Genomic DNA, 25,842 nt, shown 5'->3' with positions numbered 1-25,842 from the left:
GTGGGTTGCCATTTCCTTCTCCAGTGCATGAAAGGGAAAAGTGAAAGCGAAGTCGCTCAGTCCTGTCCGACTCCATGAGACCCCATGGATTGCAGCCTACCAGGCTCCTCCGTCCATGGGATTTTCCAGGCAAGAGTACTGGAGCTGTTGACACCAGAGAAAATAAAGGCTTGATCTGCCTCAGACTGGGCTGTTTGCTACCACTCTGTGAAAAGTGGATTGCGTTTCTGTTTCTTCTGAGTTACTCAGCTCACTGGTTTTTAACTAAACTGGTACCTTTTTAATTGGCTGACGTTACTGTTGAGTTTTTTACCTGGAGATCTAGTGCAGGGGCCTGGTATGGGGAATTGTAGCACCAGCTGAAAAAAATGCACTTAACTGGGTATTCTTTAGGGCGGGATAACCCTGTACTTACTGTGATCACTAAATAAGTAAAAGAGGTGATTACAATCAGTGAAAAGTGAAAGAAGATGAAAATGGATACAATGACAAAAGCAATCACATCAAAGGATCTGTAGTTTGGAGATAATATGCTTATGTGAGGGCAACAAGTGTTTATACAGGGGTTGTGGAGTGTTCAGGATAGAAGCCAGGGGTGAGTTAGGGGTTAGTGGGCCAGAAGTTAATAGGAAATGGATACAGTAATCCTAAAGAGTTTTATTAAAATTTTAAAGTTAAAAATGAAGCAAGATAAGGTGATTATTTGAGAAGTAAGAGGAAGTGTCTCCCCCCTGCCACCCCCTTGAGATGTGAGAAGCTTAAGGAAGTTTAAAGCTCCTGACAAGGATTCATTAGAGTGGTACAAATGGCAGATACAGAATATCAAAGGAATTATTTTTAGTAAAGTTCTGGTAGTGCTTGGAGGAGCAGGGATATCAAGTACCTGTGGAGGAGTGAGTCTTAGCTGGGAGGAAGAGAACCTCCTCTCAGGTCACTGTGTATGAATGCTCTTAGATTTTCTGTTTTATGTGAAGTTGAGGGAGTGTCTCCATGGCAGTTTGTATTTTCTCTGTGAAGCAGAGAGAGGGATCGTTTGCTGGGACCAAAGGGAGAGGGAGGGGAAACTTGAGATTTCAAGATGCTGGAGAAACGCTGAAATATCTTTAGGGTGATGGGGAAAATGTTAACCAAAGAAAAGTATCTGGTTTAAAGCTTGTGTTGAGGGCTCGGGTGAATTGAGGACCACATGTTTATGGTGACATCAGTTTTGCCCACCACCTGTTGTGTGATTTCTTCCAACAGGACTCAGGTCCCTGGGGACAGGCAGTCAGAGAGGCATATTTGGGTTCATGCAGTTTTGAGGAAAGAATAAAAGGCTGAGTTTAGGGTGTTGAAATGATGTAATGTAAGCAGGGTAAGGAAAGGCCTGAAAAGTGGAGTAGGCAAAAGAACAAGAAGAAATAGGAAGCTCTGCTGTGGCTCAGGGGGAAATAGCTATGCAGCAAGAAATGTGGAAAACTGTAGTTGGAGAAATACTCGAATCCATGATTTTGCTGGTGATAACCAGATTCACAGTGTGTTTCTGGGGATGAGTGGCTGAGATGTCACTAAAGATGAGGCAGTCAAGAAACCAAGAGTTCATGATGTTGTACCTTCAGTTTTCCTGGGATAATGTAAGATTCAGGCTGGAAGTGAGGATTACTAGAAAAGACCAACCGGAAACTTTTCAGTAAACGAGGGAAAAGGTCTCAGTGGTAGGCAGATGACAGCAAATATGAAGATGGGAGCATGTTTTAGTAAAAAAAAATGATAGCCTCAGAGAAGCAGGAGTTTCAATAAAAGTAATAATCTGGAAGCGGAAATAAGGAACATGGATGACTCTGAATCACTGCTGGACTCTAAGGGAGTGTGAGGATTAACAGCCTCCTCTTGATGGCTATTTGTTAAGTGTATTGGTTGTCCACACCTGAGTCCACAGTAAAACTCTTGGCGTCTCTCTCACCTCAACATTCAATCTTGCCTCAGGCCTTGCTGATTCTATTTCCTGAATCTATTTAATCTATTTAATCACAGTGCCACAACTTGCGGGACACAATTTTTTTTCTCAATTACTTGAGAACCCTTCTCAGTGGTATCTACATCTAGATTTTTCTCTTCCGTTCTCCACAGCTACAGTCAGTCCAAATCCCATCATGTTACTCATCAGATTAAAGCTATCTGTGGCTTTAAGATATGTGAGATATTTTAGTCTTATTTTTGGTATTAAGTCTTTGATATCTAGTGTGTGTCTGACATGTACGACTCATGTCATTTTAGACTTACCACATTTCAAGCGTCAAATAGCCATAAAAGACTAAAGGCAACCATATTGAATAGTTATACTCTTTAAACCAATATACCAACTCTTATCTCACTTGGCTCCAAAAATGGCTTCTTTTTGGGCCTTTTCCCCCCTCATACTCTTTGTCCAGCCATATTAAATTATATGCTCTCAGAACTCTTGGTTTTGTACTTGCAGTTCCCTGTCTGGAATTTATTTATTTTTTCAGGGTATTTTAGCTTACATTTTCTAGAACATGAGTCTGAAGCAAAGATAATGAGTTCCTCCTTTTTTAGAGACTCTACCCTCAGGGAACTGAAGTGAGGGACAAGGAGGGTGAAGCAGAGAAGGAAAGAGAGAGAATCAGATAAGGATGTGAGATGGAGTTTTTGTTCAGGAACCTGATTGCTCAAAAACTGACTCCTTCCAGAACAGCCCATAGGCTTGAAGAGGAGGAAATCTTTATTCACAATTCTTTCTTTTTCACTGGTCAGATGTTCACCTCATCTGCTTTTAAATCCCTCACACTTCAGGTTCCACATAAGTAGTCACTGATCGAGTTCTGAGGGATCAGCAGGGAAGCCCTGGGGTGAGAGCTGAGACCCAGGCAAAGCTGAGCTGAAGCAGTTAGAGGCTGGCTGCCAAGAGCTGGTCATCTCTGTGGCAACTGGAACAAGAACTGGGTGAGGCTGAGAACATCTGAAATTGTGCATAAAAGGGTCTGACACAGTCAGTAACCTCTACTTATCTCACAGGGATCGACTTACATGTTATGTCCACAGGGTAGATTTCCTTGACTCTAAAACAAAATTAGGTCCTTCCAGTATGTTCTCATGGTTTCCTTCACTTACTCTCCTCTAAACAAACATCATATTTTTAAAAATTGTAAATTGTAGTGTTGATGACTTGTCTTCCCCATAAAATTCTAAGTTCTCTGAAGTCAGGTTCATGACTATCTTTTACCATGAGATCCCCACCTCCTGTTTTGCAGTATTTCATGCAGCTCTCTCTCTGATACAGTGAAAGTCTTCAATAAGTACTTGTAGCATGAATGAATGAACAAATGAATGAAAAGTTCAAATTGGTAAAACATCATGTGTTTTTTTTTTCAGAGCAGGTCTCTTTGTCAGAAGTACCTTTAGAATATAAGCTGATCACTAAAGGTTAGCTTGCCTTGTTCAGCCTTTCATGGGCTGTCAGGCTGTAATCCGGGATAATGACATGGGTGGGCAGTTCACTCTGACCAATGAGACTTTGCCTGCCTTTAGGTTCACTTGTTTTGCAAATTAGATTTGTCAGGTTAGAACTTCAAATGAAAGCTCTCTCTTTTTTTAACTACTGCTCTTTGGCACATTCTAATGAGAGCCGTAGCTCCTGAGCTGTTGCTTCAGCATTTGTATCTAATATGAAAGAAATTGAAAGCTAAGATGAAACCTCAGGACTCCAGAACAGCAGGTCTGTCAGGCAGCATTCCCAGCCCTGTTCTTAGCTGTGTCTTCAGTGAGAAAAAGCTCCAACTATGGCATTGTGCCTGGTGTGGAAACTTGAGTAAAGGAGATGTCATGAAGGGAAACAGCAACAACCTTCATTCTGAACTTTTTTGTGCCATCTTCAGTCAACTTCTGTCGTAGGGAAGTGGTGCTGCCTGCTAATGACCTTCCCACCTGGGGACCCCATCGTGAGTGATGTCCTTGATGCCAGCTTGCACATTCTAGCTAATTCCAGGCCTATTAAATATTCAGTATCTTTCTGAGAACCAATTAAACGAATGGGAGACATAAAATAGAACTTGCCTTTACCCAAGAAGTGATTCAACCAGAATTTTTATGACAAATAAGGGACTGGAAACTAAGCAAAATAGTGAGAGCTTTCAAATGCATATAGAAGTGATCAAATCTGAAATTGCCTGATTCTCACCTTATTCTAGAGAGGGCTAACTTATGAAGAAATCACTTGTTTAAATTGGTAGCCTTCATTTGCCCAGAGAAGGTATTGTATTTTATTGTTCTCTAGATATTTTGAATTTTAAATCAAGACAACAAAAACAAATTTAAAAAAATATACTGAAAGTAATGATAAAAATTATTGAACTTTTTTCCGAATGCTATAGAAAACTGAAAGTTTGTAAAGTGGGAGTCACTTACTACCTCATGGATGAAAAGAGAACATGACAGCCATCATGATAATAAAGTGTGGATAGATTATAGGACTTAAAGTTTTATAAGCAAGTATTAAAGTTATTGAGTTGGAAAATCTTTCTTTTTTCACTAGATCATCAGGACTGAAAAGTCTAACTATAGGCACTGAACAAACACGCCCTCCCAGACTCATCCATTTAGCAGATGCTTGATGAACATGATTGACCAGTTTATTGGCCTGATGAACTTGTTTATAAAACATAGCCTGAAAAGGAAATTCCCAGATAATGAATTTCAGTTGTTAACTGTGTTTTTGTCTGTAATCGTTTTATGAGATCTTAATCATGGCAGACTTGCTAATGAACTTTCTCTTCAGGATGTTCTCATGGACAACAAATAAAGAGTGTGAAAAGATAATAAACCCACATTTTAATATTGGTTGTTACACACTAAAAAAGTCTCATCCTTTGGTTTTCAGGAGAAAATGCACTTTTCCTCCAGAAGGAAAATGTATTTTATTTTTAAGAGAAATGTTTTTTATGTAGTAAAAGTTTGGGATACAAACACATCTTTGGGACTCAGAGGCAGTTATTGACTTAGAGCCTCCTGTCTGACATTCTCTACCATGGGAGGCTTGTTTCTGTGCAATAGGTAAAATGACGAGTTCATTATGAATGTATCAGAGCATGTCAAGTGCCTGTTTTGGACTCTGTTTCGTACATGGTTGATATTTAATAAGTACTAACTGTTTATGATTATGATAGATGATTACTATCTATCATATGGTAGGAGGAGAAAAAGAACCAAAACGTTCTGCCCTCTGTATTCACTCCATGTGACATTTGCTGATTGTAACCGTCCCATTTCCTTTGCACTAAGCAGACAACAGGCATGGTGCTGCAGGCCTTATGAGCATGCTAGCATGTGAGCAGCGCAGCTACATTAGGAGAGGGTCTTTTTCTACTCATTGCTTTGTGAATGAGAGAGCTACTTGGAGAGGTAGTGAGACTCACCATGGGCCCAGGGCCAGGAAAGAACAGAGCATAGCCTGATTCTGGAGATTTCAAATGTAGATACTGGGTTGTATCACTGGAGATTCTGTGTCGGTAGTTCTGCATGTTTAACAAGTTTTCCTGGAAGATTTTGAAATGAAGGCCACATGTGAAAATTACTCAGTTGTGTCAGACTCTTTGTGACTCCATGGACTATGCAGTCCATGGAATTCTTCAGGCCAGAATACTAGAGTGGGTAGCCATTCCCTTCTCCAGGGGATCTTCCCAACCCAGGGATCGAACCCAGGTCTCCCACATTGCAGTTAGAGTCTTTACTAGCTGAGCCATGAGTTAAAGTGTAAAAATACTTAAGTCTAATTATCTGATCATTTATTTGTTAATTAAATATCACCAAGATTCTACTATACAATAAGCATATAGAACGCAAATGTTAGATTAGTGACATTTAAATGCTCCTCTCTCGGTGTTTTGGGGTCTGTAATCTCCATAGTGAGAGAGAAAAGTTATTTTAAGCCAGCAGCATTCTGTTAGATCCTAGAGTATTAATAGCAATATCAGTCGTACACGCCTGATTCGTATGTCTTTTTATTTTGTATCTGGAGGATTTTTTCTAAACGAAAACAACTAAAAACTATATTTAGAACAGTCTTATGGACTCTGAGGGAGAAGGTGAGGGTGGGACGTTCTGAGAGAATAGCATTGAAACGTGTATATTATCATATGTGAAAGAGAACACCATTCCAGGTTCAATGCATGAGACAAATGCTCAGGGCTGGGGCAATGGGATGACCCAGAGGGATGGGATGGGGAGGGAGGTGGGAGGGGGGTTCAGGATGGGGAACACATGTAAACCCATGGCTGATTCATGTCAATGGATGGCAAAAACCACTACAATATTGTAAAGTAATTAGCCTCCAGCTAAAATAAATAAATTTATTAAAAAAAACCTATATTTAAATAACTTTATGAATAGGTTTCTGATGACTCACATCAAGTTTTCTTTTTCCAAGCTCTGATAAGAGAATGTCCAATTGCATTCAGAATAATCTGAATCAGACCACTTCTCTAGATCTGACTCAGAGAACAGTCTGTTGTATTTAGAGCTGGTGTTCTTTCCTGGCTTTGTCCAATGTTGCTAATTTTGCATTTCCTGTTTTACACCAGTTTGCACAGGTACCTAACATCTTGGAGATTTTAGTTTCATTGTTTCTGTGTTTACTGAGAGTGCTCTTTACACATGAGTCCTTCGGCCCTCAGGATCCTACCACCAAGTGATAAGGGAAGAGTGGCCTTTTTTGTTCTTTCTCCCTCTGCTTTAGAGCCTAGGGCATGGCGTATTCCCCTGGGTGTACTTCCCACACACTCTCTTCTCCGCCTAGGATGACATGAAGGCTCAGGTCCTCTCCATTCTAAGACTTCAGGGTCACCTTGCCGCTCCCTGTGTTATTCAGTAAACATTCTCATGCCTGAAGAGAACTTAAATCTCAAAAGGTATGGGCTATATCACTACAGTAAAATCTAACATCTTTTAAAACGTGTTTTTCCATTACCAAGAAACATATAAGTGAGAATATATAGATTTAAACTAGCTTGTCATTTTCAGGAAAAGTTTTTGTCTGTTCCAAGAGGAGCATTAAATTGCCTTAGATTTTACTTTCTATTTTCTTATCCAGAGAGATGTCACTGAGATTCATTGGTCCCTGAATCAATTTATACATTTCTCTGCTTTACATTTCCCCACTGCATCTTCTGGAATAGTCTCCATACCAAAGACACGCACAAATTTTTTTGACCTACTGACTGACTTTTTGGAACATGACACAGGCTGACAGATGTTTTACCAGCCATCTTGGGGTTGTATACCACTGACAGAAATTATTAACTTGCAGGAATCAATAGCTGGAGTGTGCCATAAGCATTTACTTTCAAGCACAGGTTTTATTGAGAGGAATTACTTGAATTTACTTCAGATGGAGGAACAATTTACTTTTCATTACTTTATTTTATAAACACGAACTTCATAGCTTTCATTGCCATCTTTTTATTGCTTCAAAACACACATTTTATGTGCTACTGACACAAAATTAGCTACACTCTCAGTTGCCTGGTGCCCTAAAGCTCAATGAATTTGAGACAGACTACTAAGATTTTCTGATCTCTTCTTCAAACTTCTTTACCATGAAGAATGGGGGTAGTATTAGAAGAACGAAGACAGGTAATTTTTCTTTTTTTCTTGAGGGAAAAGTTTTCCATAAATTCTCATCTGGAAAAATAAATAATTCTAGGTAAGATTTTAGAATTAACAATTAAAGAAATGGGTTGGTGAACAGCCAGCAAAGAAAGCAATGATTCAATGTTCAGGAGAAATATTATAAAACTAACCCAGTTTACTTCTTTGTATGGTTATTAAATCAGTAGCTTAGGGGAATGCACAAAACCATGTATCTGAGCCAAAGCAAGGCATTGTCCAAGTCTTTCAAAATACCTTTGGGTTAATATGGTGGTTGATTTAGCTGAATGTTAAGGATATTAGGTGAAGGCTTGAAAGGCTGTATCCATCAGGCAGTTTTCATAAAGGCATGCCTTATGATTCTGTCCTTAGCTGTACTAAATTCATTTTTTCAATGACTGACAGAGGCAATGCAATATAATGCGTTACAGTGACTAGGGCTCAGACTGAGGTCAAATCCTGCTTCTAGCACTTCTTGGAATGCCATCTGGGGCAAGTTACTGAATCTTTGTAAGCCACAGTTTCCTCATCCTTAAAATGGTGATAGTAACTGCCTCATTGAATTCTTGTGTAGGTTAAGTGGGATACGTAATGTGAGGCAGTGTCAAAGCATGCTCAAAAATGTCAGTTATTGCTGTTAACTTGGATATGGTATAGAATGCTCAGTCATCGAACTTGAGAGTAGAATAAATTAGCAGAAAGAGACTAGATATTGCATGGCAGGACCCTGACCGACGGCAGATGTCTGCACTTGTACTCTCGCCCCCTTCTCCTTAAATCCCAGTATCCCCGTGGGTGACATTTAACAATGTGAGGTATTATCAGGAATTCCTTTAAGGTCCTAGATGCATATCCCAAAACTCAAAGAACTGAGTATATATGAGTATATATGTAGGATATATAAAAAAGGATATGTAAGAAAGATGTGTAAAAATTTTAATTACCAGAAAGCTCAATATAAGAGAAGAGTATGGTGTAGCCACAAATAAATGAGCAGTAATACAACTCAAGGCCACATTAACACAAGTTGCTTCCCAGGTATGGAGACAGAAAGGTTATTAGTTATACCACTCAAAGTGTCCTGCTTCCTTCTTGAGCATCACAATTAAAGTGACAGATAATCTGGAGTGTGTTCATAGAATAGTGGCTGAAATGGCAAAAGAACTCAAAACTATGCCACAAAAGGAATATTTGAAATTAAAGGATTTTTACTTTGAGACAGAGAGACCTGACGGGCTTACATTGGGTTTTTTCAAAACTGTTCATTTTTTGACTCACTGGAAGTTTTTGATAAAAATAATCCCCAATGCATTCAGTTTAGGGTTAAGTATCACATTTGTAGCAGACTGTTGAATCTTTTCATAAGAATATTCATCACCCATGTAATCCCATCATGATATCACTTTTCTGAGCCTCTGAAATATGTGATTGGGATTGTTTTCATGGACATATCCATAGAGTTTAAATGTGAATGTTAATACTGGTTTCCCCACTCCGCCTTTCCAGCTGCCACACACACACTGAGAAATTAATGAAAATGTGGAGTAGCTCTTGTTACAGTACTGAGTTCACTGTTACTCTACTATGTTCAAATTCAGGCTGAATAACCATTTTGAAACTACAGAGGATATTTAAAGTTAACTTGAGTTAGTGGATCAAATAACCTATAAGATTTCTTCCAATCATCTTGTTCTAAAATGTTAATTAATCATAGACTATTGTCTATTTTAACTAAATGATATTTCATACATTATGCTGGGGATAGGTTGGTATAGAGGAAGAAATGTATATTAAATGTTGTTCTAGTTTTAGATGAACATGAGATGTGGGACTCTTTGGTTTATAAACTCTTTCCTATTTTACCTAAGTTTTAAAGTGTACAGATTTATCATCAGTAATTAAAAGGGGGTAAGACTATTCTTTGTTGAATATGGCCAGCTTTTTGAATTCTGGGAACAAATTTTGCATCTTTCCTGAATTTTCTCCTATGACCAAGAGGTCTAATAACATTTGTGTTAATGATATCATATTTTACATTAATTTGGCACAGTAACTTTTATGCATATATTTCCACACACATTATCTTATATAAAAATTCTCCCAGCTGACCACTTAAGCAGATCATGAAGCTGAGAATCAGTTTGATCACTGCCTGGAGTTTCATGGCCAGCAAGGGGCACAGCCAGGACCAAACACTCATTCCTCTCACTAGGACTTTAATTCTTTTGCTTTCTTTAAGTTAATGGCTTTAGATATCAGCAATTTTATCATTGAGAAGGGGCTTTTCCTTTGAGTTGGAGAAAATTGCCTTTCCCTTTCACACTGACTTTTTGCTTTATTGTGAAGTATATCTGTAGAAAAATGCCAGCTTTGAAATGTCATGTACTTCAGGTGCAGAAATTGTGCCTTCCTTGAAGGGACGTCATGATGTTTGCCTGAGGAAGTGAATGTCACTGCTTGGGTTATGGAGGCCATGCGTCAAGCCCAACCATGTGGGTTGTATGGGGTGGCTGGTCAGATAACATGAGGCATGTCGGGCTCTCAAAGAATGAGGCTTTGATAGCCTATAACCTAAGGAACATTTCAGAATCAATGGTTCGTCTTGAGTGAGTTAGGATTATCAGTGGGCACGGGGATTGGGATGGAGTATTGTATCTGGGACATCTGATGGTGGGTGTGGTCTAATCACAGATACTATTCTTTAGAATCATATCCTGGGGTATGGCAAGTGGGACTCAGAAAGTGTAGTGGGAATTGAGAATTGAGGAAAGAAGATCAAGAGAGAGCCCAATGTTGAAATTTATGAGTCGAGACACTTAGCTTGAAAAAGAATCCTCAAGAAGGTAAAGAGGTTTCGGTGTTTTGAGTGACAGCTACATGACATCAGCAGAACAGAATTGGAAGAGTGCAAGCTCAGGAGGTTAGATGGGCCATTTTAGCTAAAAAATAACAAAGCAATTGATAAATAAGAATTTTTAGATTTTTACATTGTTTCTATGTTTTTATGTGCATTTAAAACTATGAAACTTCTTAATATTAAATAATAAAATATTTTACCTTTGGGTTTTTTCCAAAAATTCCAAGTTAAAAATTAAATGGGAGAATATCAGGGAAAGAGCAGACAATGTATTTAAACATATTCCTGTTTTTAGTAAAATCATTTTTTCAACTTGAACATGGTAAAATATTAAAATACTGATGCCTGGTGACTCAGACAATAAAGAATCTGCCTGCAATGCTAGAGACCTGGGTTTGATTCCTGGCTCGGGAAGATCCCCTGGAGAAGGGAATGGCTACCCACTCCAGTATTCTTGCCTGGAGAATTCTACGGACAAAGAAACCTGGAGGGCTACAGTCCACGGGGGCACAAAGAGTCGGACATGACTGAGTGACTAACACACATATAGGCATTTCGAGGTTTAAATCGAGATAACAAAAAATAATACAAAATTTTTCCAAATCCATGGCCTAGAAATACTGAATAAACACTCCAAAAATTTCCTTAAATTCATAGCTGAGCATTCAATCCCCAGCCACCATAAATGAAGAGAGAACCAGAGTGGAATGTGGAACCAGGGTGGATTTAGCAGGGCTAAATCTGCTCTGTGGGGAGGCCTTGGAAGTGAGATCCCAGCAGAGAAATGTAATTCTCTGGGAAAATTCCTGGGAATTGCATCTCTGACTGGGTTATGGGTGACAAAAAAGTCTTGCCTGAAAAATCTAAACTTCAAGACTATGTTTTGAGGATAATTCCTTTCCTATAAATTGATTCTACCAATCTCACTATCTTTATAAATTCAATAAAGTATAAAACTACTTTGAGTTTTTGGCATAAATTTTCTATATAAATATAAATACATACACAATATAAAAATAAAAATATGTTCTTTGGCCAGTTTCAATGGTCAAAGGGCACATTTGAAGATCTCTTCGATGCGTGGCTCTTAATCTGAGCTCTTAGGGCTCCTTAACAGGTGTGTGTGTGGAGGGGGTAGGGAGAGGTAATGTTTGAGCTATCTTTAGCACTCCAAAATATGGTTCTGTACTTAAAATGGCTTATACACTAGAGGTAAAGATGCATGGGTTATTGAATAGAATTTTAAAAGTAATAAGGCAACTTATCAAAACATTGGTTTCATCAAAAAATACTTGGAAACATACTTCAGAGTCAAAAGCCTTTAAATAATGAATTAGTTGATATTAAGCATCTTTACAGGCCAACACAGAGCAAATCTTACTGTCTCTCTATCATGAAAGTTAATAGCACACACAGTCTCTGTACAATACGAAGGAAGCCACTGGGCAATGCTTAGTCTGAAGAAGTGAAAATATACACAGCTATATAAAATGAGCAGTGAGTTGATGATAGAGTTATACCCATCATTTCTGGAGCTCTCGTACTGTTCACATAATGAAAGGTCCACCAATGAGCTGTCAATCAGTGGTTGAGTCCATACAACTCCTAGGACTATCACCTGACAATGAAATCTGACTACTGTCAGGCATGCCTAAGGCTCCCTTACCTTGCTTATCCTCTGCTCTTTTTTTTTGACAGCTCCAAAATAGAGCTTATTTCCTACATTTAATGGATTTGTCATAAACCTTAATTGAATCTTCCTGATAAAAGAAATCGAGGACAACTTCAACAGTATAGCTTGTAGCCTTGCTGGATTCCTCAAGACCTGCATATCAATCAGAACACTCAGAAGATGGGCTGGCATAATTGCAAATCATCCTTATCAGGTCCAAAGTATAAACCCTTTTTGGTCTTTCTAAAGGTTCAGGCTTATGATTTTAGAAAGGAAAGGGTTTTAGTAAAAGAATATGTAGTTGGAGGAGCAAATCCTCTAACCACTTTTTTTTCTCTAGAAGAATATCAGATAATATTTAACAATCAAATTTACTTGGACACATACTCCTTAAGCAAAAACCATTTTGCAGATATCATATCCCTTTTTGAAATGACAGCCAATACATTTGTTTAGTTTTTCAAGGTTATGATAACCGAATACATGCATATTCAAGATATTATCTTCTGAATCATGTAAAACTTTAAAATTGGGCAGGATATTTAGGATATTAACTGCTTTGAAAACACATATAGGCCATTTTATCTCTAACTTCAAGTATTTGATCAAATATTTTTATGAACTGACCAGAGAGGATTTAGATTCATATATTAGGATTTAAAATGTATCAGAGAGCACCTACATCTCAGAACCCAATACATTCTATTATTTCTTTCCTTTGGTCAGTGTCTTTCCTATTAAGAGTAAGAATAAAAATAGAAGATGATACTGGGAGTTTATAAAGTGAACTATTTCTATAAACTGCTTGTTTATTCAGTCTTAGAAACTATGGTTATAATCAGATCTGTTGTATGTTGTGACAGTTGTTTCTGAAGTCTTATTATGCAAAAGCAAGATTTCTGGGGAATGGGGAAAAACACTCTAGAGCAATATTAGTTTTCTAGCAAAACAGTGTTGATTGATATAGAAAATTGATACCCAAAGATACAGGGGTATTTTGCTCTTATTTATGACTTTCAGAATAGGCAGTTTCATTAATGCCCTTCTGCTTCAAATGAAACAGTTGTGCAAAGCATTCGGTTTTGAGAACAACTTCCCCTGATGTTTAAAAGAAATCCATTTGTCAAAGTTTTGGTATTTTTATATTGTTTTGAAATTAGACTCCTAACTCTTCAATTGAGGTATCTCATTTCTGTCCTTTATTCACGTTGGCTCCCGGGCTTTCATTTTCTGTTTTCCTATTTCCCTAGGAGGTATTGAAGTTATTTCTAAGCAGAGATACTTGGAGATTTTAATAAAAGTATGAATTAATAAGACTTGCTTTTGTTTGCTAGCAAACCTACGTTGTCTCTTTTGCAAAAATTATCTTATTTTAGTCTCCGTCATAAATGAGTAACATGGTATTGTAATTATCTGTGGATATATACTTCTGTTACTAGAATGTGACCTTCTCATGAGCAGGTAACATGTTTTAAAATCTTTATATCCCAACATAAGCATGATATCTGGTCCACAGAAAATGCGTAATATTTGTTGACTAACTATCCACACAAATGAATGATAAGGAAGCAAGATTACTTATTGTTAGTAGGTTCTTAGAACTACTTATACTTGTTGTAGTATTAGGAATTGGCTAAGATAGATGAGCATAGAGAATTAACTCAGAAAAAATGGCTTATTTCTAATTTTAGGTCCTGAATTAGAAGGAAATTTCTAAATAGAATATATTCTCATGTATTTTAAAATTTGAATGGTCTGGACTGTTGGTAACAATGACATAACTAATCATGAGCAATAATAGTAAAAACTGAGGAAACTTTTTAATGTACTGCCAGGATTATTTGATCATACAAATATGCAATATAGTTACTAGTATAACATGCTGGATCAGTGAGAATTTGAGAATAAGTAATAAGTAACCTGACTCAAATAAGGAACATTAAGGAAATATAATATTTCTCATAATTGGAAGTCCAGAGGCAAGATGGATCCCATACATCAATAATATCAAGACTTTTTTCCTTTAATCTTTTGATTCTCTTTTTTTAAAGTTTATTTTTAATTGAAGGATAATTGCTTTATAATGTTTGTTGATTTCTACCGTACATCAACATGAATCAGCCATAGGTATGCATATGTTCCCTCCCTCTTGGACCTCCCTCCCACCTCCCATCCTTCTAGATCATTACAGAGCCCTGGTTTTTTTCATTCTCTTGCCATCAACATAATCTTACAACTATTTTTTAGGAAGCAAGATGTTTGCTGTAGTTTTGTATATCAAGTCCAGACATGACATGATATCCAAAAGAAGAGAAACTATACCTTTCCTTGGTTTCTATTTTTAAGATCTAGGAAGAATTTCCCAGAGGTACTCCAAAATATTTTCTCTCATGTTTCATTGGCCAGTGTTGGGTCTCATGCCCATTCCTAAAGCAACCACTGGCTATGCAATGGGGTTATCTTGATTGGGCTGGTTCAGTGGTTCTCAACCCTGAATGTTCTTTAGCATATGAGGAGATTTGAAAATTATCAGTGCTTAGACCACAGCAAGATTAGCTGCTTCAGAATCTCTGGAAGTGTGTCCTAAGCATCAAATAATTTTTAAAAGCCCTTGGGTGATTTTAGTACATAGTGAGGATTTAGAACTAGGCATAGTCTGAGGTAGACTGGCGACCATGGGCTCCACAGTTGCTTCTATACAGAGAAGGAGGCTTTTTGACCTCCCTCAGGTGGCTTTGAACTGGCATGAGGAAATTGCTTGTTAGCATTCATCCTCACCCAACTTTCCTTGTGAACACCAGTATATATGTACAGTATAGCTGACCAGAGTTAGAATCTGTGAGCTATGAAGACAGTTGGAGTAAGCAAAACTTAAATCTAGAGCTTTTCTTGTGTTAGCAAGGAATGCTAAAATCAATCAGTTACTTAAGGATGTCCTTAAAAGACTTACTAAAAATCTATGTTCTCATTCTTATTTGGTCTATTTTAGGAGACCGTATAGACCAAATCTTCATATAATCTCATTAGTCCCTCTTCTCAGTCATATATATTCTCTTGCAACAGAGATGAATACCTTGCATGTGTCAGGTGTTAAACACCTGGGTTGTTCTTTCTCTATTACATATATTTTCTTCCTTTGCCATAAATTAATTCAGTTATATTGATCTATTTTAATGCTGATAATACCATTTTGATTATTATAGCTTTGTAATATACTTTGAAATCAGGGAGTATGATATCTGCAGCTTTGTAATTCTTTCTCAAGATTGCTTGAGCTGTTTGGGACATTTGTGTTTCCTTACAAATTTTAAGGTTGTCTCATTTCTGTGAACAATTACATTGAGATTTTGATAGGAACTGAATTGAATTTGTAGATTGCCTTGGGGAATATGAAAGTTTTGAAAATATTAATTCTTCCCATCTGTGAGTGCAGAATATTTTTTCGTTTATGTCATCTTCAATGTCTTTCATCAATCTCTTAAAGGTTTCAGTGTGCAGGTTTTTCATCTTTTTGCTTAAATTTATTCCTAGGTATTCTATTCTTTTTTGATGCAATTGTAAATGAGATTGTTTTATTAATTTCCCTTTGACAGTTGTTAGTGTATAAAAATGCAACAGGTATTTGTATAACAATTTTGTATCCAGCAACTTTACCGAATTTTTTTATCCTGTGTTTTTTTTTGGGGGGGGGAAGTCTGTAGGGTTTTCCATGTATAAAATCATGTCATCCACCAATAGTAGCAGTTTTACTTCATCCTTTCCAGTTTGGATGCCTTTTATTTTTTTCTAGTCTAATTGCTCCAGCTAGAATCCCCAATACCATGTTGAAGGAAAAAAAAAAAATAAGAATGGCCATTCTTGTGTCTGATTTCAGAGGAAAAACTTTCAGCTTTTTAGTGTTGAATATGGTATTATCAGTTATTATACACTTGAAACTAATACAGTGTTATATGTCGATTATACCTAATGAAAAAGAAACAGACAACCTGGGGCAAATTTTATACATTCTCTAAATCGCATTTTATCTATTAAACTGGGATAATATTCCTATTTCAGAGTTGTTTTAAAAAATTAATTTGTGAAGGAAAAGAATTCGGAATAAAACACAGAAAATGAGATAATTAATTATCTGATCTACATTAGTAGGTGATGACTAACCCAAAGGGCATATTTATGTATTCTCTATCCTTCCTGGTGCTTCACTCCCATAACCCCCTGCCTGCTTTTATTATCCATGTCTCTACTACATATATGTTGTTTTTTGCAACTCCATGGACTGCAGCCTACCAGGGGATCTTCACAATCCAGGGATCGAACCTGCATCTCCTGCATTGACAGGCAAATTCTTTACTGCTGAGCCACCAGGGAAGCCTATTATAGGCTTTGAATACACACACACACACAGACACACACACACAGACACACACACACACACACACACACACACACACACACTCAAATCATATTTAAATTAAGAAATTTTCTCTTTCCAATTTACATTTTATAAAATTTACTAGTCAAATTTAATTTGTATGCCTGTGTTTTCTCACTCTCTGTTTGCCTGATGGGACTTGTGTGGGTGTGTGGTTTTTTGTTTTGGGTTTTGGTTCTTTTGATTAACTGTTCTTATAGCCAACGTTTCCATTTTACTCTTTTTCTTCATTTAATGCTTTATTATTTTTTTGTTTACATCAAGCATTTTCAAGTTGACTTGAATGTATGTTTTCAGCATATAGTCTAAGAGGTCCCAATTTCTTTAAAAAACTGAATTTTTATCAGTACCAAAGTGATGCAGTTTGAAAAATCTGCAAAAAACAGGAGTTCCAGTTTCCAGAGGACTTTTCTTTCTGCTCCCCGACAATATGCTTGCTGCTCCTGGAAATGCTGAACTCTTTTCACTCCTTTGGGTCCTCTGTTCTTTCTCATTTCTGGACCTCCACAGGCAATGCTGCTGCTGCTGCTAAGTCACTTCAGTCATGTCCCACTCTGTGCGACCCCATAGATGGCAGCCCACCAGGCTCCCCCGTCCCTGGGATTCTCCAGGCAAGAACACTGGAGTGGGTTGCCATTTCCCTCTCCAGTGCATGAAAGGGAAAAGTGAAAGTGAAGTCGCTCAGTCGTGTCCGCCTCTTAGCGACCCCATGGACTGTAGCCTACCAGGCTCCTCCGTCCATGGGATTTTCCAGGCAAGAGTACTGGAGTGGGGTGCCATTGCCACAGGCAATACCCACCTTCTAACTATTCTTTCTCACCTTAGCTTCTGCTTCCCAGGGAAAATGTCTATCCTGACCTCATGCCTCTGTATGAGGCATGTCTTCTAATGATTTCTGTAACACCCTGTATCACTCTCCTATTATCATACCACATTCTACTGCTTAACCATTCCCTTCTCTGGACTTCACACTCAGGCTGTCATTGTGGTTCAGTGCATAGCACAGTACTGGGCACATTCCCACTTCAAAGAAAAGCTCTCAGTTCCCTCTAATGACTATATACATGTCAAAGGCCTTTAGGATTAAGGGTAGATTATCATATATCTTTAGCATATTCTGTTCGCTTATAGACTTATTCCCCTAAGATCCACAGAATAGCAAACTTCCATCTAATTTTATTAAAAAAAGAAACACTTTTCCATGTTACTGATGTAAACCATACTTTTGTTTTCTTAAATTCAAGACACTAGTATATTCTTTTCCTTGTTTCAGGAGGCATGTTTTTTTTGCCCCCTGGCGGGAGGAATTGAATTTCTTACTTTTTCAATACCACTATTTTAATCTCAGTCTGCTTTGGGGAGATTTATCTTGTGTTTCCCTGCTGAATGATGTCTTTTGAACATGTTGCTATAAGGCACAGTAACTTGATTTTGAGATTTCAAGTAGAGTGTTTTAATCTTATGTACTGGACTTAGCAGTATAACCTTAGAAAGCTTTAGCCACTTTTTAATGCCTTGCCTTTTCTCTGTTCTTTTCTTGCTGAAAGCCTGCAGATTTTAAAATATATTGGGCCTTTGAACAGAATCATCCAAGCAAGTATTCTCTGGGATGTACTTGAGATATGATCATTCTGGATTAATAAAATAGGATCTTTGCTACTGTCTTAATTGTTTTTCCTTTTACAACTCTTCCCTTTTTTGTATATAAAAAAATAAATTGTATTACTAACTTATTTTTATTTGTTTCTCAATACATATTCTATTTCTAAAGTTTAGCACTTATTTCTGGGTTTCTCCTTTTATAGGACATTGTTATCTTCAAAATCTTTTGATTACTGCCTCTTACAATTTCAGAAGAGTTGGAAAAAGAGAGGCTGAAAAGAGTAAACCAGCACTTAATCCAGATTATTTTGTTGACAGAACACAAAAACTGGTGAATGAAGAAAACGCACTTGGGAGTACTGATTTTCAGTAAAGTAACTGGTAGATGGTCTCATGAATTTTTATATGATAAATTAACTTGGCCAGAAACACTAACATTTTTAGATTGAAAACTGGCCCAAAGGTCACAAACCAGATAATAATAACATATATTGTGTGTTGTAGTAGGTAGCTAAGATTGTAGTTGGTAGAAATTCTCAACTTTGGATTTTTCATAGCTTTTTAAAAATGAATGTCATGAAACTGGAAATAATTGATAAAAGTTTCAGTTTATATAATTGAATAGCAATAGAAATATCATGAAAATCTTGATCTTGTGAAGTTTTATGGGCAGTTATAAATATGGTTACAGACAATAAAGTGAATTTGGAAAAACTGGAATTAAAATGAAGAGGATAAAATATCAGTTATGACCACAAATGATAATTCAAAGAAAAGTGAAAACTAGTACTTGAACCAGCTCAGGTTTCTTCTTTTATCTTTTTCTTCTTCTTTGTGATTCCAACTGGGAACGCAGGTCTTGGTCCAGTGCCCTCTCCCCTTGCCTCTCCTAGAGGAACCATCTACTCTGGAGGGTTTAGAGAACACATCTGGGTTTGATGACTTGCTCTCAGATCTCCAACTCCAGGCTAAGAATTTTGTCCATTATCTCCATTAACTAACAGGGTGTTTTCTTTTTTAGGATTCTTCATTTCAAACACACAACTCTTGTGTGAATGCGTGCTCAGTCATGCCTGACTCTTTGCGACCCCATGGCTGCAGGCCAAGCTCCAATGTCCATTGGCTTCTCCGGGCAAGAATACTGGAGTGGGTTGTCATTTCCTCCTCCAGGGGATCTTCCTGACCCAGAGATTGAACGCACGTCTCCTGCATTGGCAGGCAGATTCTTTACCACTGTGCCACCTGAGAAGCCCTACACAACTCTTAAATCCCTTAATATTTCTATTTCACACTAAGGGTTTCCCTCTGCCACCACAAACTTATCCATTTCTTAAAGTGTCCAAAGGACTGAAATCTTAAACTTATTTTTGATTTCTTCTTAATTATTCCACTTCATTTATTTAATGAATCCAGGAATCTCTTCCACAGTATATCTTTCTCATCTGAGATATCCTCAATTTCATAGAAGTTGCTTATGTGTGAATCCCTGTGATAGTCTTCTAGTAGTTCTCTCTGCTCCAAGTTGTCATTGACCTCTTGAACCTTTCCGAACATTTTGAGTTACATTATCCCTGTCCTCCAGAATATGCGGTGGACAACTTTGTTTCAGTCTAATTATTTGAAGCTGCTTTTTCCCCCCTAGTTGAAATGATCAAATTTATGTGTGTGGATAGGTATGTATATATGTGTGTACATACGTACTCATGTATGTTAAAACTACATAAAAAGTGCTAGAATAGAAGCAGTTTTGAGAAATTAATGGAAAATATAGTGACAATGGAATTGAGCTGGAAAAAAGTACCATTTAGTATATGATTCAATAGAGGTAAAGGAAAAAGAACAGTCAAAGCAATTGGCTTTCCAGAGAGAATGCAGGGAACCACTAAAGTCAGACTGTCAAAGGCTGGGAGTATGGAGTTGGAAAAGCAGGAGGCAAACCAAGGACTTTGGGGACTTTACCAGAGCCCAACCTTGAGTGGGAGGTAGGGACAATGCTTACCCTGAAGCCTTATTTGGCAATGAAGGCAGGAATGTATGCCTGTGGCTAGAAAGAGGGTCTTCTCCCCCATTTTCCTTCCATCTGCCATTATGTTGGGCTTTCTTTTTTGGGGACAACATGGCCCCTCTGAGATGCAAGAGAGGCTAGAAAGCAAGTGTATCACCTTTTCAGTGTCTGCAGTGGTATGAGAAAGGGAATGTGGGTGAGACAACTGACACAATCTGTCCCTACAGGAATCCAGACTAAACCAGTAACAGGCAAGGAGATCGAGAAATTTGTCTAAGAAATGTCGCCTTTAAAGGTTCTCATCTCCAAGATTAAAAGGTCAGAATTTCCCTGATATACCTTTTAAGGAAATGCTTCCAATTCTTATCACAGTCTTCTAAAACATACAGAAATGATGTTAAATCTCCAATTTATTTTATAAAAGCTAGGCAGAAAATAGAAAACTACATACTGTTATAAATTATGACTATAGATCCAAATGTTAAAATTATTTTAATTCAAATAGAATTTGGCAGTATACATTTTTTATTGATGTAATGTTCACAAAGCATGGTCAATTTGGTGTTTAAGGTAAGTTTAAGGTGTCTAAGGTATTGATTTGATGCATTTATGTATTGCAGTATGATTACTACCGTAGAGTAAGCTAACACCTTTACCATGTCACGTTTGTTCATTTTTGTGTTGATAACAATTAATATTTAGTATCTTAGCAACTTTGAAGTTAATAGTTTATCTGCTTATTAAAGAAATATTATAATGAGATCAAGTAGAATTCAGTATAGTGGTATAATGTTATGCAGTATTAGATTTCTACAAAAACTTTCTAAGGACGGAAGAGTAGACTGATACACATGGGGAATGTGAAATGTGTAGAATAAACTTAACCTTCTTTTGGTAAACTTTTAAATATTCCCTTTGTGGCAATACTTAAGGAAACACAAACATTTGCTGCGCATGTTCCTTGTACTAGAGACTTCACAGGTACAGCATCATTCAGTCTTAAAAATTCTCAGCATGCATATTATCAGGTATCCTTTCTCCCCACTGATGATGTAAATGAAGCTTAGAGAGGTTAATTAACCTTACCTTAAGCAATCTTTGTCAGATCTTGAATTTGATTTTTCCCTCTTTCAGTTCAGTTCAGTTCAGTCGCTCAGTCGTGTCCGACTCTCTGCGACCCCATGAATTGCAGCACGCCAGGCCTCCCTGTCCATCACCAACTCCCGGAGTCTACCCAAACCCATGTTCATCGAGTCGGTGATGCCATCCAACCATCTCATCCTCTGTCGTCCCCTTCTCCTCCCGCCCCCAATCCTACCCAGCATTAGGGTCTTTTCCAATGAGTCAACCCTTCGCATGAGGTGGCCAAAGTATTGGAGCTTCAGCTTCAACATCAGACCTTTCAATGAACACCCAGGATTGATCTCTTTTAGGATGGATTGATTGGATCTCCTTGCAGTCCAAGGGACTCTCAAGAGTCTTCTCCAACACCACAGTTCAAAAGCATCAATTCTGCAGCGCTCAGCTTTCTTCACCATCCAACTCTCACATCCATACGTGACCACTGGAAAAACCATAGCCTTGACTAGACGGACTTTTGTTGGCAAAGTAATGTCTCTGCTTTTAAATATGCTATCTAGGTTGGCCATAACCTTCCTTCCAAGGAGTAAGCGTCTTTTAATTTCATGACTGCAATCACCATCAGCAGTGATTCTGGAGCCCAAAAAAGTAAAGTCTGACACTGTTTCCACTGTTTCCCCATCTATTTCCCATGAAGTGATGGGACCAGATGCCATGATCTTAGTTTCTGAACGTTGAGCTTTAAGCCAACTTTTTTACTCTCCTCCTTCACCTTCATCAAGAGGCTCTTTAGTTCTTCTTCACTTTCTGCCATAAGGGTGGTGTCATCCGCATATCTGAGGTTATTGATATTTCTCCCGGCAATCTTGATTCCAGCTTGTGTTTCTTCCAGCCCAGCGTTTCTCATGATGTACTCTGCATATAAGTTAAATAAGCAGGGTGACAATATACAGCCTTGACGTACTCCTTTTCCTATTTGGAAACAGTCTGTTGTTCCATGTCCAGTTCTATCTGTTGCTTCCTGACCTGCATACAGGTTTCTCAAGAGACAGGTCAGATGGTCTGGTATTCCCATCTCTTTCAGAATTTTCCACAGTTTATTGTGATCCACACAGTCAAAGGCTTTGTCATAGTCAATAAAGCAGAAATAGATGTTTTCCTGGAACTCTCTTGCTTTTTCGATGATCCAGCGGATATTGGCAATTTGATCTCTGGTTCCTCTGCCTTTTCTAAAACCAGCTTGAACATCTGGAAGTTCACGGTTCACGTATTGCTGAAGCCTGGCTTGGAGAATTTTGAGCATTACTTTACTAGCATGTGAGATGAGTGCAATTGTGTGGTAGTTTGAGCATTCTTTGGCATTGCCTTTCTTTGGGATTGGAACGAAAACTGACCTTTTCCAGTCCTGTGGCCACTGCTGAGTTTTCCAAATTTGCTGTTATATTATCAAGTTAGTATTAATGTTTCATAGATGTTGGCAGAAAATAGGTGACTCCTGGGTCCAAGATCAAAGGCCTCATTACTTGTGGCTCATGGGCATCAGTGTGTTTGTATTGGTTCCCCTTCAACTGAAGTCCCACGTGGGTGATATATGAGTGGCATAGTAGGTTTGGGCTGCATCTGAGGAACACTGAGGGTTAGGAACCCACCACTTTTACAACAAGAGTAACCAAGACTGTTATTTGTTGGAGCTGTGGAGAAGGAGGCATTTTTTTATCTTTCAAAGTTGTCAGCTATGCAACAACCCTGAGTAATGGGTTGAGTGAAAGGTGGTCAGTTTTCCCTGGTGGCTCCATGGTAATATATCTGCCTGCAATCCAGGAGACTCAGGAGTCTCAGGTTCAATCCCTGGGTTGGGAAGTTCTCCTGGAGGAGGGCATGATAACCCATTCCAGTATTCTTGCTGGGAAAATTCCATGGAGCCTGATGGGCTATGGTCCATGGGGTCACAAAGAATTGGACACGACTGAAACGACTGAGCATGCACCCATGCAAAAGGATGATCAGGGGCTTGCAACCTTTGGCATAGCCAGAAAAATGTGTCAAAAAGCAAGAGGTCCAAAGACAACTGTCTCTTCCAATAACTTTTGCCTCTAAGGTCACTCAGCCCTTATCCATCGTGTCTTTGATTAATATCTCATGCTTGTGATGGAAATAATTTTTATTTCAATATATTGATATTTTTCATTAAAAAAATAGTCTTACCTTTCCATAAATTTGTATTGCAATACTTGTATATATTGATTTGTAAAGTCAGAAGTCAATTGAAATATTTAGAAAAAATTTGAAAGTTCTTCGACATTTCTAGATGCTGAGTCTGAAAGGGACATCTGATGGTGGTGGTTTAGTCACTAAATCATGTCTGATTCTTACGACCCCATGGAATGTAGCCCACCAGGCTCCTCTATCCATGCGATTCTCCAGGTAAAAATACTGGAGTGGGCTGCCATTTCCTTCTCCAAAAAAGGAACATCTAGGCTTTATTGATCATGATATTGCTCATTTCAAAGGAGAAAAACATTTTGAAGAAAGATAGAAAATTCATTTTATACTTTTTTGAAATGATACACAAATTCCAAACCAATGGCTGTATCACAATATTTAAGTAGTCATGGAACATGGTCTAGGTTTAGCGTAATTCACTTTTTATACAGGTGATATATCTACATTAGTGAGCAATACACTCTCTGACACCTTTCCTAATACCAGATCCAACAAGCTTTTCCTTCCTATGGGTTCAAATTTATGCAGCTTCTCTAATTTATTAAAAATACGCCACACACACACACATACACACACACACACACAAACAACTATTCCCTTTCTTTTGAAAGAAAGTATCAAACTAGCAACTGAGAACTGGCATAGCCACGAAAAAATGTTTTGTTGTTGGAAAACTATACAAGATAATGTTGAGAGCTGTGATTTGCCTGTTGGAAAGGTTCTTAGAAACAAGAATGTTCAGATTGCTCTTTCTCTCCATTTTGAGTGAGAAGCAGCAGTGTGTATCCTGCCCTTGCGTACAGAGACTTGTTAGATGATGACATGGCTTGACTGCTGAAATAAGGCACTTTGCTAAGGCAGGAGTTTGTCTGCTTATCATCTCCACACTGCGACCAGCATTAGTCCTTTACCTAATCTCCACTTTCTAGTTGCTGGCTCTTGATGGCTCGAGTAACAGCTCGAATGTGATTTCTGGGTTGCTGTTTGCATTTAATAGGTATTAGATTAAATGTGCAATTGGTCGACTGGAGATTAAAGTATCATTGAGCTTTTGGCAAAAAAAAAAGCAGAAACATATATTACATTCCAAGAGGGAAACCATTAGCTTTAATAACTGGATATGACTTGTTGGCATTTATTATCCTTGTCAGTATGCTAATGCTCATTAGATTTTTAATGTGAGAATGGTAATAAAAACATGACATGGAGTTAAAAATGGATATTAATTAGGGTATTAAAATGTCCTTATTTATGTAGTTGTGAAGAAGAAAGCTGGTAACTGAAGAAACTCTTTTATAATGAAAAATGTCCTCACTCCATTCCTTTTCCCTTCTATCTCTATTATTAAAATATATAAATAGAGGTACAGAAAAGGAAGCTAATATATAACCACAGAAGGTTGAGGCTTGAAGACACAGCCTTTGTGACACTTAGGTAATGTGTATATGATGCCAGACAAATACAAATTTTAGCTGTGGATAAACAGAACTATATTATAGCACTATATAATTTTATAAATGAAAAAGCATGCTGATTATAAGCACTCCTTTCTTAAGAGGCTATATAGTGTAGGTTTAGAGTAGTAAATAGCAATAATTTGCCAGGGTTTAAATCCTGGCTTCCTTCCTTACTGGTTATGTTGCTTAAACTCTCTTAACTTTCTGAACTGTCATTCTCATTTCATTGATAAGTGCGATTGGTCAAGCTTTTAGTATATACCCTAGCACAGATTTATCTGTTATTGTTTCTAAGCAAGTAAACTGATAATGGTGGCATATTTAAAAACACAGCCTCAATCTCTACATCTTTTGACCACCTTTGGCAAATCTGTTCACTGTGACATAGTTTGCTCAAGTTTGTAGAACCTAGGTGCCCATACTTTGTGCATATCTTTTCAGTGTTTTTTAAAGAAATTAAACTCAGTGACCTTTATCAAGTGCCATGCCTCAGGGCTTGTGCCAGGTATATAGGATACAAAGATGAATGAGAAATAGCCTCTCCTTTCAAGGAGACCATTACAACAATTAGCAAAATCCATAGTTTGGAGGTTTTTCAGATTTTACTGAAAACTAGGACTTGTTTGTTTAAATGAAAAAATGTCTTTATCAGTCACTATTGCCTAGCAATAGATAGGTATGTAATAATATCTTCTTGCATTTTCCTTCTCTTTTCACTGTGGCACATTTAAAAGGGCAAATGTCCAAATGAAACAAGCAAGTTCTTATTCTTCCAAAGAGAGTGATGAATAGGGAAATATTTTTAATAGTCTATTTTTTTTAGAGCAGAAAATTTTTCACAGCAAAATTGCACAGAAGATATTTACCATATAT

The sequence above is a fragment of the Giraffa tippelskirchi genome, chromosome 12 (assembly GCF_054371585.1).
Source record: "Giraffa tippelskirchi isolate mGirTip1 chromosome 12, T2T-mGirTip1v1.2.pri, whole genome shotgun sequence".
NCBI classification, from domain to species: Eukaryota; Metazoa; Chordata; class Mammalia; order Artiodactyla; family Giraffidae; genus Giraffa; species Giraffa tippelskirchi.
This window is presented reverse-complemented; position numbering follows the sequence as displayed.